Below are 15,629 nucleotides of genomic sequence, written 5' to 3'. Positions count from 1 at the left end.
TAATCAACTGATTGTTATAATTGTTTAAGCTTATTTTAATTATGCACACATATACATCCACACACTAGTTTTTACTGTTTTATAAACTCCCAGAAGCCAAGGGCTATATCCTTTTTCTGTATCTCACATGACATCACACCTATTGTTGTTCCTTAACAATAGTAGCTATATTCAACAACATATGGAAAGGGGAAAGGTAAATGTCATTTGTTAAGCACCTACTGCATGCCAGTCACTATACTAAACAATTTAATAATAATATCTCATTTTATTATTTATTTATTTGAAATGAAAGATTGATTTTTCTTAAAATGCAACAATACCTAGAAACTTTAAAGAATAGAATTTACATTTTCATCAATTAGGGAACAGCTAAACAAGTTGTAATATATGATTATAATGAAATACAAGCATCTATGCTGTAAGAAATGATGAAGAGAATGGTTTCAGAAAAACATGGAAAGAGTTGATGCAAAGTAAAGTAAGTAGAACCAGCAGAAAATTGAACCCAGTAACTATCGAAAACTTGATGAATACAGTGATCCACAATTCCTGTGATGAAGAGACTGATGAATCTGAGTGCAGCTTGAAGTATATTCTCCACATTTTTTTATTTTTTATTGATTTTTTTCCATATCTATAGAAATGTGTTTGCATAACTTCTTATGGATAATGAGTATCTTATTTCTTACCTCCTCAATGGATGGGGAGAATGTAAAAGCAGAGAAAAAATTTGAAAATAAAAATAAAAACAATAACAAAAGATAGTACTCAGATTTCAGTACCCCTATTTTTAAATGCAAGCTCCAATTTGTTGCTTCAGAATTAAAATAATCTGAAATAATCAACAATTTAGCAAGCATCACCTTGATCATTTAGTGGATGATAAGTACTATGTAAGCTAATGGGAGACCAAAAACTATGTGTGGAGAGAGAAAAATAACCCTGAGGTAGAAATCCTAATGATCCCTAACAGGAACAAGGTTCCAGAAAATGGAACAGCTGGAGTTGAGAAATTCCCCTAAGTTAAAATTCTCTCATCGGTCCTAAAAAAGGTCTTTGCCTTCAAGGAACTGGCCATCTTGTTGGAGGTATGGCAGATTAGAGAGCAAAATAAAATAATATGTAATTAAAGTCCTAAATTGTAAGGTACAGATTACAGGTGCTTACACTATAAGGATCTGAAATTGCCAATGGGTAGTTCTAAAAATTGCCCAAGGCACAGACCCAAGACAAATGACTTCTCTAATGGACAAGAGATTTGAATCCAGGTCTAATATTCTGTTCACTATGTGCCTGCCTCATTTACTTTAAATGTTAAATCAATTCATAAAAAGAAAAAGTAGCATAGGCCAGAGTATTAGGGGGAAGACTTCATGGAAGAGATGGTACTGAATCTGGGAATTGAAAGGATAGGATTAGCAAGATTCATAAATAGATGATAGAAGATTTCTTAAATTTAAAAGTTTTTTGAAGGATCAGGCTATATCAACTAACACTATCTTTGCACATACTAGACACATAGAATGAAAGTGTTTATTTCAAAGTAAAATTATATCTGTAGTAGTAGTTTTTATAATGTGCATTTTCATAATTAGGAGAAAATATAATGAATTATAGCAAAATTATTATTATTATTTATTATTATTATTATTGTGCTGAAGCAATTGAGGTTAAGTGACTTGCCCAGAGTCACACAACTAGAAAGTGTTAAGTGTCTGAGGTCAGGTCCTCCTGACTTCAGGGCTGGTGCTCTATCCACTGCATCACCTAGCTGTCCCCAAAATTATTTTTTAAATTTAAATTCTTGCATCAGTTGACACAGTCTTTCTAGTGTTAAATACTTACTATGTGCCTAGTGTTGTGCTAAGCACTAAAAATAAAAATATAAGCAAAGAAGGCAACCCCTATCCTCAAGGAGTTCACATTTTAATAGAAGACAACACACAAGAGAGATACCTGGAAGTGGTGCAAGGGAGAAGTGCTTTTTTTTCCCTTTTCTCTCAGTGTTTTCTTGATGAGGGGATCAAAATATCTTGTAAATTTTCCTCTATTCAGTTGAATTCAAATTAGCAAATACTTTTTAAGAGGAGATGGTTGGAGAGAGGGTAGGAAGAGCAGAAATTTCTGAAGGTGTCAAGGTGTTAGGCAAGGGAAAAAAAGAGGAAAAATCCAGTATAACTTAAAGCAAGAATGAGGAGAAACATGGCTGGCTAAAATGGCGGTTTCCTAAGAGAAAGTCACCAATGGGGAGAAAAGATCTTACACTAGAGGTTTGACAAGATAAAGAGGAGGAGAAAGGATATTCTGTACAAGGGAAATGAGACAGAAAAAGCAGAGAAATGGGACTCTCCTGTGCCATTGTATCTCAGAAGGAAGTGTTTATTGTGCATAATGTGAATAAGTATGAATCAATGTTATATCTTTATATACAGACATGTGTATATCATAAACTAGGCTATACTATTTGATTTCTGAATATACTGAAGCATTATGCTGAATAAATCTTTGATGGTTGTCTAAAAGTCCCAATTAAGTAGCGCAGGCTGAAAGCTCTAGCCTTCCCCACTCCCCATCACAGCATCAGAGTTTCCTAGCATGCAGTCATCAGAGGCTGGGCAATTCTTTGGAAGTGAAAACATCGTGGGGCCTGAGAGACAGAGCAGCAGCATTACAATCAGCCACAGCAGGGTTTGGTTGAGTATGGAAGGGAATGGGGGGAGGGGTTGCAATGCTACTCAAGGGTCATTTCAGCCCTGGGCCCTGTCCATCTGCTGTCCATTTAATCAGTCCCTTGAGTACACCCTTCACCTTCCAGATCCTCATGATAACTTGCTGTAGGGTTTTCACTGACCTACTGCTACTCGTCCTTTCTGGATAGGACCACTGTAAACAGCCACATTCTATACCATATATCCCTCAGTGCACCATTATGGAGAGGCTGAAGTATTACGTTATTGTAAAGGGCACAGAAATGGGAGCTTCTGCTGGCTCAGCTGCTTCTGGGTCCAGTTGGGGCCCTTGAACTCTAAATGAGAAACATAATTTTATTCTTTACCCAGGAAAGCTCTGGGTGTAACTGAAACCACATATTAGCTCAGATTAGTTTCATGAAATATGCTGTGCGTTTAAACCCCAGCGTGGGGCAGGAGAGTCTGTCTCTGCCAGGTGTTCAGACACTCATCCTTCTCAAATGAATCCAAAGGGGACCATAACTGGAAATCAAGCCACTGCCTCTGTGTGTCACTGCCAGCCCCTTTCTCCTATGCTAAGAAGAGCTCCATTTAACCTTGAGCCAAACTCTGTGTGTGTGTGTGTGTGTGTGTGTGTGTGTGTGTGTGTGTGTGTGTGTGTATTCAGGAGACTTGTGGATGGGCCTGGACTTCCGTGTGCTCAGCATGCATATGTGTGGAGAGAGAATGATAACCTTGGGGTAGAAAGGGTCTCCTAATGATCCCTGACAGGAACAAGGTTCCAGAAAAAGGAACAGCTGGAGTTAAGAAATTCCCCTAAGAGCTGTTAAAATTCTCTCAGGGGTCCCAAATTCCATTGCTACCTCCCACTACCTTCCACTACCTTCAAGAGAATTGGTTATCTGGGGAGGAAGCTTAGTTTATAATCACTTATCACTGAAACTCTTGGTTGTCATGAACAATGCAGATTTTTTTCTTCTTCTATTTTCATGTTCTCTGCTTACCAGCTTAACAAGTGTTTTCTTTTGTTCTTGATAAAACAAAAGATTACATACTAGGCCTCTATTAATTCTCTTATTTATAAATGAAATTATTTGAAAATGTAGACATGTTTTTCTTTTTTCATTAAGAAATGTTTTTATTTTTAAAATATTGAGATTTTCAAATATTGTCTCCCCAAAACTGTCCCTCCCTTGTAACCAAAAAGTATATCCACAAGCTGACATTAACTATGTCTAAAGACATATACTTCATTCCACAACTGTAATTTGCCACCTCTTTTCTGAGAGAAGGGAGATACTTGCATCCTCAGTCCTCTGAAATCAAGGTGGTTCATTGTATTTGTCTGAGTTCTGATGTCTTTTAATTTTATTTCCTTTCTATTATTGCACATTATGCCTCATGTATGTATTATTCTTTTGGTTCTCCTTATTTCGCTCTATCAGTTTATAAAATTCTTACTAAATTTCTCTGGATTCTTCATAACCATCATTTATTTGACAATAATAAGATAATCCAGCATTGAATTCCTGTGCCACAATGTATTCAGGTACTCTCCAGTCAATGAATACAAGTTGGTTTGTTTTTTGTTTTTTTTTGTTTTTGATTAACAAACATACACACACAATATTGCTACAATATTTTGGTATACAAGAAACTTTCCTCTTGCTGAGCTTCTTGATAAATGCTTAATAAGCTGATAAAGCTGTGTGTGTGTGTGTGTGTGTGTGTGTGTGTGTGTGTGTGTGTGTGTGTGTGAAAGAGAGAGAGAGAGAGAGAGAGAGAGAGAGAGAGAGAGAGAGAGAGAGAGAGAGAGAGAGAGAGAGAGAAATTTAGCTACTCTTTTAGCATACTTCCTTAATGGTTGGACCAATCCAAAGCTATGACAACAATGTGTGATTATGACTCTCTTCCCTCTTGTAGCCTCTCCAATAATGATTATTTCCATTTTTTTTTCTTTTATCTTGGCCAATTTGCCATGAAATGAAACCTCAAAGTTGTAGGTGCATGTATTTACCATCCAAATATAGGATTATCCTAAGGGATTTCAAAGGCCTGAGTGATGCAATGGAAAGTTTGCATTGAAATGATTACTAAATAGAGTGCCTCCAAAAGAAGCATTGGCTGGGAAGTATTCATTGGAATCGTTGTAAGATTTGCTTTATGCGATAATGATTTCTTTGGGTCAGTATATACCACATTATCATTTTTGGTAGTGTGTCAAAAATAAACATGTTGCCATCCAAATCTACTATGTACAGCTCAATTAACACTCTTTCCCTAGTAAAGCCACAATTTTGAAGGTGCAATTGCCAGTTAGGTGAATTTCCAGCCATGTTTGGAAGCACAGAATGGCAGTTGACAATGAATACAATGATCCCACCATTGCAAATCAAACTTGTTTTTATTTGAGATAAGAATCTCTAGAAAACTTGGTTGATGATGTGTATTAAAGTCCTAGATGAAGTGAAAAGCAACATGAATATGATAGGAGATGGTGGAATAGGAAAAGGGATCATTAGACTCTAGGCCTGGGTTCAAGTTCTCAGTCTGGGCTATTCAGACACAGGTAAGTCTCTAAACCTCAGCTTCCTTATCTGTAAACATGGCACAAAGCATATACTATATTATCTATCTCTCAGAGCTGCCCTGGGGAACACTATTTGTACCTGTCAAGCTTTGTACATGTATGAACAAACTTCAGCAATTGTTTATCATACTCCAGGCATTCTGAATGCTACACACAAAGACAAAAATAAAACAGTCCCTGCCTCAAATAAATTCTATTTCACTCTATCAGTTCATAAAATTCTTACTAAATTTCTCTGGATTCTTCATAACCATCATTTATTTGACAATAATAAGATAATTCAGCATTGAATTCCTGTGCCACAATGTATTCAGGTACTCTCCAGTCAATGAATACAAGTTAAGCTAAGAGACTATTGGGGCAGTTAGAGAGCACCATAATGCATACAGTACCAGATCTGGAGTCAGGAAGACTAATCTTCCTAAGTTCAAATTTATCTCCAGTCACTTACTAGCTGAGTGTACCTGGGCAAGTCACTTAATCCTGTTTGTCTTAGTATCCTTATCTGTAAAATGAGCTAGAAAAGGAAATTGCAAATCACACCAGGATCTATAGAGAAAATTCCAAAATAGAAAAACAATTGAATGATAACATTGTCCCCAAGGAACAAAGGAGGGAAGCAAATAGAGATTTTCCTTGCCATAATAAACGGTTATATATTTTTTTTCTTTGAAGGCAGGGATTGTCCCTCTTACATCATGCCAGGACACACAATATTTACTATTGACAGTGACCATATAGGACTTTCTATTAAAACTCAGAAATAATTTTCTGCTTGGTTCCCTGAAACATACTGCCACCTCTGAAATGAACGGGACCCCCTTCAAAGATCAGGATACAGCCTCCCATAATCTAAAACATGAACAGAAATTAGGTCTTTCTTCCTTTCACAATGGAAAAATGGTAGATTTGAAGCCAAGAGAACTTTATTTATTCAAATAAATCCCTGTGTGCGCTTGGGCAAATCAGTGAATTTCCTTTGACCTCAGTATTTTCATCTGAAAAAAATGAGAGGGTTGAATTGAGATCTCTTTTTTTTTTTTTTTTTCAAATCTGTACTTCTTTTCTTTTCTGTCAGTGTTTTCATGACTGGAGAATCAGAACACGTTATAAGTTTCTCTCTCTTCAACTGAATTCAAATTAGCAAATACTTGTTAATTGCCTACTATGTTCAAGGTAGAGAGTAGATAATGCAGAAATCAACAGGATTAAATGTTATAGATTTTAACTTGAGAAACAATGGAATCCCTGCCCTCAAGGAGTTCTCAGTCTGATAAAGGGGAGAAGAAGGGGAAAGGGGGGGAAGAAAGGGAAAAAGGAAGGGAGAGGGGAAAGGGAGGGAAAGGGGGGAGAGGAATCAGAAAAGGGAGAGAGACTTATGTGTGTCTATATATATATATATATATATATATATATATATATATATATATATATATATATATATATATATATATATATATACTGCATGTATAGATATTTATATCACTAGATAGAGTGATTATTGTTGATGATTGTTCACTGCTGGGCAAAGGAGAAATCCAGGCAAATTGCTCTAGAAAAATTTGAGGAGGAATCAGTTTTAACTTGGGGCATCGTGGAAGAGGTAACAGCAGAGATGAGCCTTGAAGAAAAAGAATAATTTTGAAAGCTGAGATGAAACAGGATTGGACTGGCCTGTGCCAATATTCTACAAAGAAGCATCAGATGACACAAAGAACTCAAAGAATAGCTATGAAGGAGAATAATGTAATATAAAGCCATAAAGGTAGGCTGAGACAAGTTTGTAGAAGGCCCTCTACGCCAAGCTAAATAATTTCATATCTTCTCTCTGTCTTATCTCTCCAAAATGAACCCTTTGCTTCTCATTTTCTGGCTTAGTACAATTTGTAAGATGGCAGGGCATGAGTTAAAACATCCAAACAAGCAGGAAAGAGAACCCCTTACATTTTTTATGAGCTGTTCCATCTCCTGAGAGAATGGAGTTGTTCTTCTAACCTGCAGATTGATTACCCCTGTTCCACACAGTGTCAGCTGAAAGAAGAAGCAATTAAAAGAGAGCACAGGGAAGCTCTAAGTTTCCCCCCTAGAAAAAGCAGGCTAGCAAGAGACCCCCAAAATCCTGTCAAGAAGACAGGGTATACCCAGAGGAATTTATCCCTAGCCCAAATATAACCAATAGTTAAAGAGATGAGATAAAAGTGGTGGGACTCTGAAACATTTTAGCCACGATCAGGTAAATGTAACTAAGCATCCATTCACAGCATCATCATAGCTGAAATAGATGTCATTAAAGTTGAAGAGGGGAAGCTAGGTGGTGCAGTGGATAGGGCACTGGGCTAGGAATTAGGAAGACTCAGTTTCTAAATTCATCTCTGGCCTCAGGCATTTACTTCACTCTGTTTACCTCAGTTTCCTCATCTATAAAATGAGCTGGAGAAGGAAATGGCAAACCACTCCAGTATCTTTTCCAAGAAAACCCCAAATAGAATCATGAAGAGTCAGACATGACTGAAAAAACACAATGATAAAATTAAAATATGCAACTTATTTTATTTGATTCTCATGGAAGCCCTGTGAAGTGACTATCTCCATTTTACAATTGAGGAAACAGAATCACATCTTGAGGCTGCTACAAAAGGTTGCAGAAATATGTAGACAGAACAGTGTTTCGAGTCCAGTCTGCCTATGTCCAGGTTTGGCCAGCAGAGGGCATGGAAACTCCTTTTTTTTTTTTTTTTTTTTTTTTTTTTTTTTTTAATAAAGGAATTTGCTTAACCTGGGAACTAAGCTGAGTACTGCCCTAGCTGCCTAGGCAGTTTTACATATTACTGTGTGCCTGGTTAGGAAAGGAAGCCAGGAACTCTCCCATTATACCAAGCAGACCTTCCTGGCAGCATTTCCAGAACTGTCAACCACCATGGGGAGCTCCTAATTCTGTAACCAATTTTAAAAGTCACCTCCTGTGGCAAGGGACTAAAAATGCCAGGATCTAGGCTGGGAGGAAATAAAAGGTTGGCTCTGACCTTGACTTGATCCTGCCTGTGTGGATGTTTAAATTTCTGCTCCAGGGTTAATGGTATTTGTCCTTAACCTATTTTCCTCCCAGGCTCTCTTCCCTGCCTTCTTCCCAAAAGGTTTGTTTGGAGTCCTGAATTTTGAATCAGAGGCGCTCATTAATGCTATTCAAAGTGCCAGCACACTGGCTGATGGCTGCTCATTGGCAATGACTCTGAGAAAGGAAGGACAGGTGGTTCTCCATGATACTGCTGCGTCTTTGTGGCTCACCAATCATTCCAGACCTTCTGCATTAAGTAGAAGAGGCTTAGTGCTGGACGGGCGGCTTTTCTGCAGCTGATTCCCTGCTGACATTCTAGGGAGAGGAAGATACCTGCAGTCCTTTGATAAGAGCTGAATGTGAAGGAAACCAGGGCCATGCCTCCCCTAACCCATCAGGCACCGAGGGAGCAGCTTTGTTGTCTTTTCGGTGGGAATATTTGTCTGGGAGCAGAGAGTTTAGAGATTCAGGGGTTTGAGGGTCCGAGCTCAGTTCTATGGTGCTGGCAGATAGCAAAATAAAACCGCAATTCCTGCCCTGAATTTCAAATCAAGGAAAGGCTCCTTTGAAGTCATGGCTAGATGCCATTTTGACAGCTTTGTCAATGTGACCATAGCCCAGATGCGGCAGGTCATCTCAGGGGAGTGCAGGCAGCTGACAGCAGAGCGCCCATGATGTGTACTGAATGGAGAGGCCAGCAAAGAAATGCCAGGGGAAAGGGACCCATGCAGCCAGTATCCAATTCTCCTTTTTACCCCTTACATCATTACTACTTTGGGTTCCAATAGATTCTCAACATTTTAAATTCCATTGGTTTTTTAAGATTACTTTAAAATTCATGGTTAGATTTTTTTTAATGGATCTTCATTCCCTTGGGTTATATAGCATACTGTACAGAATCTCACAGACAACAGAGAACATTGGGGCAGTCTAACAACAGGAGACAGGCAAAGGTCAGGAGCAGTCTGGTCTTTTACTTCTTCTAAAGGTCTTCCCAGAAGACCTGATAGTTCTTCCAGGGCACTAGGGACAGAAAATTGCACAAGATGAATGCCTTCTTGGGACTATAATGAGGATAGGAAATGATCCAGATGTCCCCCATTTGTGTGAGAAATTACATAGCCCCAGCAGGCTGTAGGAAGGCCTGCATTAATGATGCTGACTGCAGTGGCCCAAAGGAAATTTGCCCTCTAGCCTCCCAGCACTAACTCAGTTTTCCTTCCCAGGTTGTAACCTTAGCCTCTCCCTTACTCCCATAGTCAGTTAGTTATCACGTCTTGTCTTTCTTACTTCTGTTACATCCAGCATCTCTTTTATTCATTCCCTTCTCTCTACCCATGCAGCCCCTATCCTAGTTCAGACCCTCATTATCTCTCACCTTAAAACTTGCAATTACTTTCTAAATGATCTCTCTGCTTCAAGTCTCTTCTTCCTCTATTCATCCCATTCAAATTGATATTCCTAAAACACAAATGTGGCCATATTGCTCCCTTCCCTCCAACAAGAAAAATGTTTAGTGATTCCCTATCGCCTGTCGGAAAAATATAAAATATTCATCTTGGCCTTTAAAGGCCTTCATTTCTTGGATCCCAATCTATATTCCCTTTTGTGAACTCTCAGTTTGATAGCGATTTCTTCATAAACAACATGTTATTTTCTTCCTCTGTGCCTGTATGTAAATGGTCCCATAGTCTGTAATGAACACTTTTCTCAATTCTGCCTCTTATAATCCCTACTTTTAGATTACAGCTCAGGGGCTATCTCCTATATGAAGTCTTTCCTGAAATTCCAGATATCTGGATTCTCTTCCTCTTACATTTCTTATATTTTACTTTGCATAAATTTGATGTTTCTTACCTGTACCTATCATGTTTCTCTGTAGAATGTAAACGCTTTGAAATCAGGACCATTTTTTGGTCTTTCTATTGGGATTCTATATATAGTAAATATTGGTTGGATTTAATTGAAGGGCAATCTTTTTTGTATCTGTAAGACAAAGAGGAGGACCATAGTGATTCCAGCATTCTGCATTATGTCTCTCAAAACAAGTCAGTGATAAAATCTTTTTGAGGCCTGTTCTCCAGGATCCTTTTAGAGAAATATCACTAGCTTTTTTCTTTACTTGTTTAATATGACTTTAATTTAATTTTTTTTATTATTCTAAACTTGAAAAATAACAACATGAACATATTCATATACAAAGAACAGAAAATTAAGATTTCCAATGAACCAGAAACCTGTATTTCAAATAGCTTAGGTTTTTTTTTTTTAATTATGTAACAACTTCACTAATTCCAAAGTTGTCCTGCTTATATGTTCCTCTCTAGAAGACTCCTTTCTATTTTGTGAATTTTAAAAAATATTTCAATGATACTCTAATTTTCTTTCACTATAACTTTCTTCTCCACCTCAACTCTTTCCTCCTCCAAACACAAAGTTTTTCCTAATTAAAAAAAAAAAGACACATAGCCAAGAAAAATAAATCCAATTCTTTGCATCTAAAAATATTTCTATCATTCTGTATATCTAATTCATCAGTTTCCTGCCAAGTGAGAAGCATTTTTCATAAAAAAAATCTTCTGTAGTAATTCTTGGTCACTATGTTATAAAGAGTTTTTAAGTTTTTCAAACTTATTTTTCTTTACAATATTTACAATATTAGTCATAATTTTAGTTCTGCTCATTTCACTCTATATCAGTTTGTATTGCTTCCCCAAATTCTCTGATTTTTTTCTTTTCTTTTCAACATTCTTATGACAATAATGTTCTATTAATGTTCTAAAAATATAGCATAATTTGTTTAGCCATTCCCCAATTGATCAGCATTGCTTTAGTTGCTAGGTTTTTGTTATAACATGATAAAAGATTATGAACAGTTAAATGACTTTTGAGGCATATAGTACCAAAATTGCTTTCATGGATGAGTAAACTGCTTTACCCCTGGTCTTATTGGAAAGGCATTTAGCATTTCTGCATTACAAATAAAGCTGGCTCTTGGTTCTAAATAGACACTATTTGTCATATTAAAAAAAGATTCATTTATTTCTATAATTTTTAGTAGTTTTAATGTATTTACTTTTTAAAGAGCCTTTTCTGCATCTATTAAAAGTATCAAGACAGTAATGTGGCACAGTGGATGAGCATCAATCCTGGAGTCAGACCGACCTTAATGTAAATCCAGCCTTAGACACTTACTAACATATGACTCTGGGAAGTTCACTTACCCCCAATTACCTCCAAAAAAAAATCGTATGATCTTTATTGTCACATCTATTGTGTTTATAGTTATCCTAAAATTAAGTCAACTCTGAATTTCTGATATAAATATAAATTAGCTTTATGTAAGCTTTAATTTCTTCTGTATAGTTTCATATTTTGCTGATATTAATAAGGAATATTATAGTTTTCTCTTATCTTTTCCTGTATTTAATAAATGCTGTATTTGATTCGCAAAAAAAAAAAATTGTTAGAGTCATTCCTTTACTACTTTTACCAAATGCTAAAAATAACTGTTTTTTAAATGCTTGATTAAATGTACTTATTAATTAATTTGATTATGGATTTTTTTTCTTTGAGAGTTCACCTATTTTTCTTTGATTTCTTCTGTGACTGACTAATATTTAGGCTCAAAATAATGTAGTTTTCATTTAAATTTGAATCCTTTCTTCAGATGTCTTTTATTGATGGTAATTTTGTTGCATCATGGTCAATTAAAGAAATGTATAATGTTTCTGGGGGGGTTGTATTTGTTTACAAAGTTTTTATACCTGGAGCCATAGTTTTTGTTAAAATACTATGTATATCAGAGCTAGATCTATATTCCTTATAGTTCACATCCAGTTATTGCCAGGATCTATCAAATATATCTTTAAAAAAATTCTACACAGGTCTTTAGCTTCTTTTTTGTTTAACCTTATCAGATTTATCTAACAAAAATGAGAGGTAACACACTGAAGAACCCAACTATTAAGATTTTGTTTTCTATTTTACTTGTAACTTGATTATTTTTTCCTTTAAATACTTAAATACTATGCCATTCAATCCATATGTACTAAATATTGATATTATTTCACTGTCTGAAGTACTTTTAGGCATAATGTAATTAGTTTTTATCTTTTAACTAAGTCTAATTTTACTGTTATTTTATCTTATATCATGACGGCTATCTCTATTTTTTGAAATTCATTTGGAGAATAATAAATTCTACTCCAGCCTTTCATTTTAATCGTGGAAATATTTGTATGTAGTCCATTTCTTAAAAATAAGTTATTGTTGGACTCTGTTTTCTGATTCTTTCTCTTCCCTTTATTTTATGGGTGAGTTTACTTTGTTCATGTTCATAGTTATAATTGTTAATTTATATTTCTTCTTTCACATCCTCATATATAATTTCCTCCCGTTGCTCTCCACGTCCCTCTTTAGAAGGAAGATGGTTAAATAGGACTGTGATAAAAAGGAGTGTTTTATAATTGATATATTCAGCTTCCATTCCACTACTCCTCCTTTCATTTTAGTTTCCAATCTTTGGTTCTTACCTTTCTTTTTTGATATCTCCTTTGTTATTCATCTCTGAAGTTAATTGTGTTTTGCTTCCCTGACTCTATCTTCCCTTTTACACCCCACCCTTTCTTCTCTTTGTCTTTCCCTTATTAAGTTTAATTTATTTTTATGGCAACTGTGTGTATGAGTGTGTAGGTATGCCTTTCTAGTGCATATATTAGTATGGTTCACATGATGCCCACTCATATATGTATATATTTCTTGCATACCTAAGTTATGACAGTTTCTTTTCCTTCTTCCTCACTTCTTCCCTATATTCCTTTTTCCTGCCTTTTTCTTTACTCCTATAAGGTCCTAAAAGCAAAATGAAATGGCATCCTAAGCCCTGTATTTTTAACTTTTTTACCTCCCTCTAAGATCCTTAAAGATATTAATATTCTAAAGGGATAACTATTTCTTTAATCCCTATTAAAATATAATTTTATAATTATTTAGTTATTTTTGCTTACTCAAATTGAATTATATTTCTAGGTTTCTCTTGACTCATGGGTTTGCATTTTGGATTTTCTGTTTGGCTCTAATTTTTTTTTTAACCAGGAAGTCCTCATTATATTAAAGATCCTTTTTTCCTCTGTAAAATGATACTTTCTTTGTTGTGTCTAAATTTTTTGTCTTTTGGAATGTCATATCATAAGAATTTCTTTCTTTTAGAGTATTTGCTGATAAGTCTTGTGTGATTCTTAATGTAGTGCTTGGTAGTTAAAATTCTTTACTTTCTGCTTATTCAGAATACTTTTTTTCTTTGACAGGGAATGTATGAATTTTAGTTATAACATTCCTAGAAGTTTCCTTTTTTTTTACTTTGCCCTCTGATTCTAATACATCTGGGAAGTCTACATTAAAAATTTCTTGAAGTATTATATAAAGGTTTTATTGTCTGGTCATACTTTTAGGGAGTCGCATGATTCTTCAATTACTTCTTCCTAATTTGTTCTTCAAGATCAATTATTTATATTTATTGATACATTACGTTTTCTTCTGGTTTTTTTAAAAATGATTTTCTCCAATATTTCTTTTTGTCTCATAGAATGTTTAAATTCTTTTTTGCTCCATTTTCAATGATTTTGCTATTTTTGGTTTTAAATTGTTTATCATATTTTTCCTTCAGAATTTTTATTTCTTTTTTTACCCTTTTTTGTGGTACTTGTGATCAATCCATTTTTTCCTCTGAGGCTATGTTTATAGATTTTGTGGAGATATTTTTTGCTTTTACCTGGTAAGTACTTCTTGACACAAAGATACATATCCATTGTGCATTGTGTCTTCTTTTGTGCAGTCATATCTTTAGCATTAGTTCCTGTTGGGAACTTTTATGTCAATCTACATTCATCTACATTCTTGAATAGGGTTTTCAGGTCCTGTTTCCCCCTGAATTCTTGAGTCCCTGCTATTGTCCCCCACTTCTCTTGGTTTGTCTGTGCTCAGAGCTCTAAGAAATTTCAGTCCCGCCTGGAGCATCCCAGTAAGACAGGTTTCTGGGTGATTTACCTGACCTCATGTTAGCATCCCTGACAGGATCCCTCTCTTAATGCCTGCAGGCGTCTGACTGTCTTTTTATGCAATCCTCAACTGGCTGACAATGCTTACTTTTGTTTCTCTCTGGATTTCTTAATCATTATTTGATCTGGTGCCTTTTGTTGATCTTTTCTGGCGGTTATATGAGAGACCTAGTTTCCTTTCAAGCCTTTCACATAACCATCTTAACTGAGAGTCTTAACTTGTTTCTTGAGTGGTAATTACCAAGCATCATTAACAAACTTCCTGTATCCCATCATGCTTCACAAAAAATACAGACCCCATAATTATTCCCATAAGTGACACTATTATCAAATATCAATTTATATCAGTACAGTGAAATGAAAAAGAGCTGGATTTAACATGGACCTCAGTTTTATCATATATAAAATTAGAGGGTTGGAAACCATCTCTCTTCTATCTCTAGGGTCCTAGTTTCACTCCCTTTGGTATTACAGCTGTTCTTAGAAGCTGAGAAGAAAAGAATACGAGGGGATGGCTCATGAGTTTATAGGAATCATAACACTTAGATGGGGAAACTAGCTACAATAGTTATCTTAACAACTCTGCATTTTCAATGTCCAATTAGAATTCTCCCATCTTGTGTCCTTTGAGAGTCTATTGCATGTTCCTTTCACCCTCACTCTCAGTGGAACAAATATACCTAGGAACAATGACAGGAAAAGAGTAAAGAATTTGAGGTGGTGTTGGAGGGCAGGAAAAAGAATACTGGCTATAGGCCTAAAATGAAATCAGATGCAATTCACAATGTTAAATGTCCAGGACTCCAAGATAAGATAGAACCTGACTGAAGGTGTATGCCATGTTTACCAACATTATGATGTCTTTATGGTTTATATGCTGTTTTGAATATCATGTTAGGTTGTCCAGGATACCATCACCCCACTTCCTTGCCTAACTGAGCTGTAGATATTTCCTGAAAATCAGCTACAAAGCTAAAGCTGAGTTATTTTCAAAACCATAGAAACTATGCTGCCTCTACCAACTAGTGTTAGGTACCTGCATTATAGATGAGGAAGCTGAAAGACTAAAAATGGTTTAGTAAATCAGATCAGATCATAGGATATAAGAAAAGAAGGAAGTTTTGAGATAAAATTGTGGATCATTTTATAGATGAAGAAACCAGAGCTCAAAGAATTTTAGTTTCTCATCCGAGTGGCAGAATGGAGATTGGAACCAGGTCTGATATCTGAAG

General features: G+C 35.7%; 1 protein-coding gene across 2 annotated transcripts in view; it reads left to right on the top strand.

Annotated features, from left to right (window-relative positions):
* RGS6 (regulator of G protein signaling 6) overlaps positions 1-15,629 on the top strand; it is a 657,670-nt gene that overhangs the window by 557,241 nt on the left and 84,800 nt on the right. The window lies entirely within an intron of this gene.

The sequence above is a fragment of the Sminthopsis crassicaudata genome, chromosome 2 (genome assembly GCF_048593235.1).
Source record: "Sminthopsis crassicaudata isolate SCR6 chromosome 2, ASM4859323v1, whole genome shotgun sequence".
NCBI classification, from domain to species: domain Eukaryota; kingdom Metazoa; phylum Chordata; class Mammalia; order Dasyuromorphia; family Dasyuridae; genus Sminthopsis; species Sminthopsis crassicaudata.
This window is presented reverse-complemented; position numbering and strand designations above follow the sequence as displayed.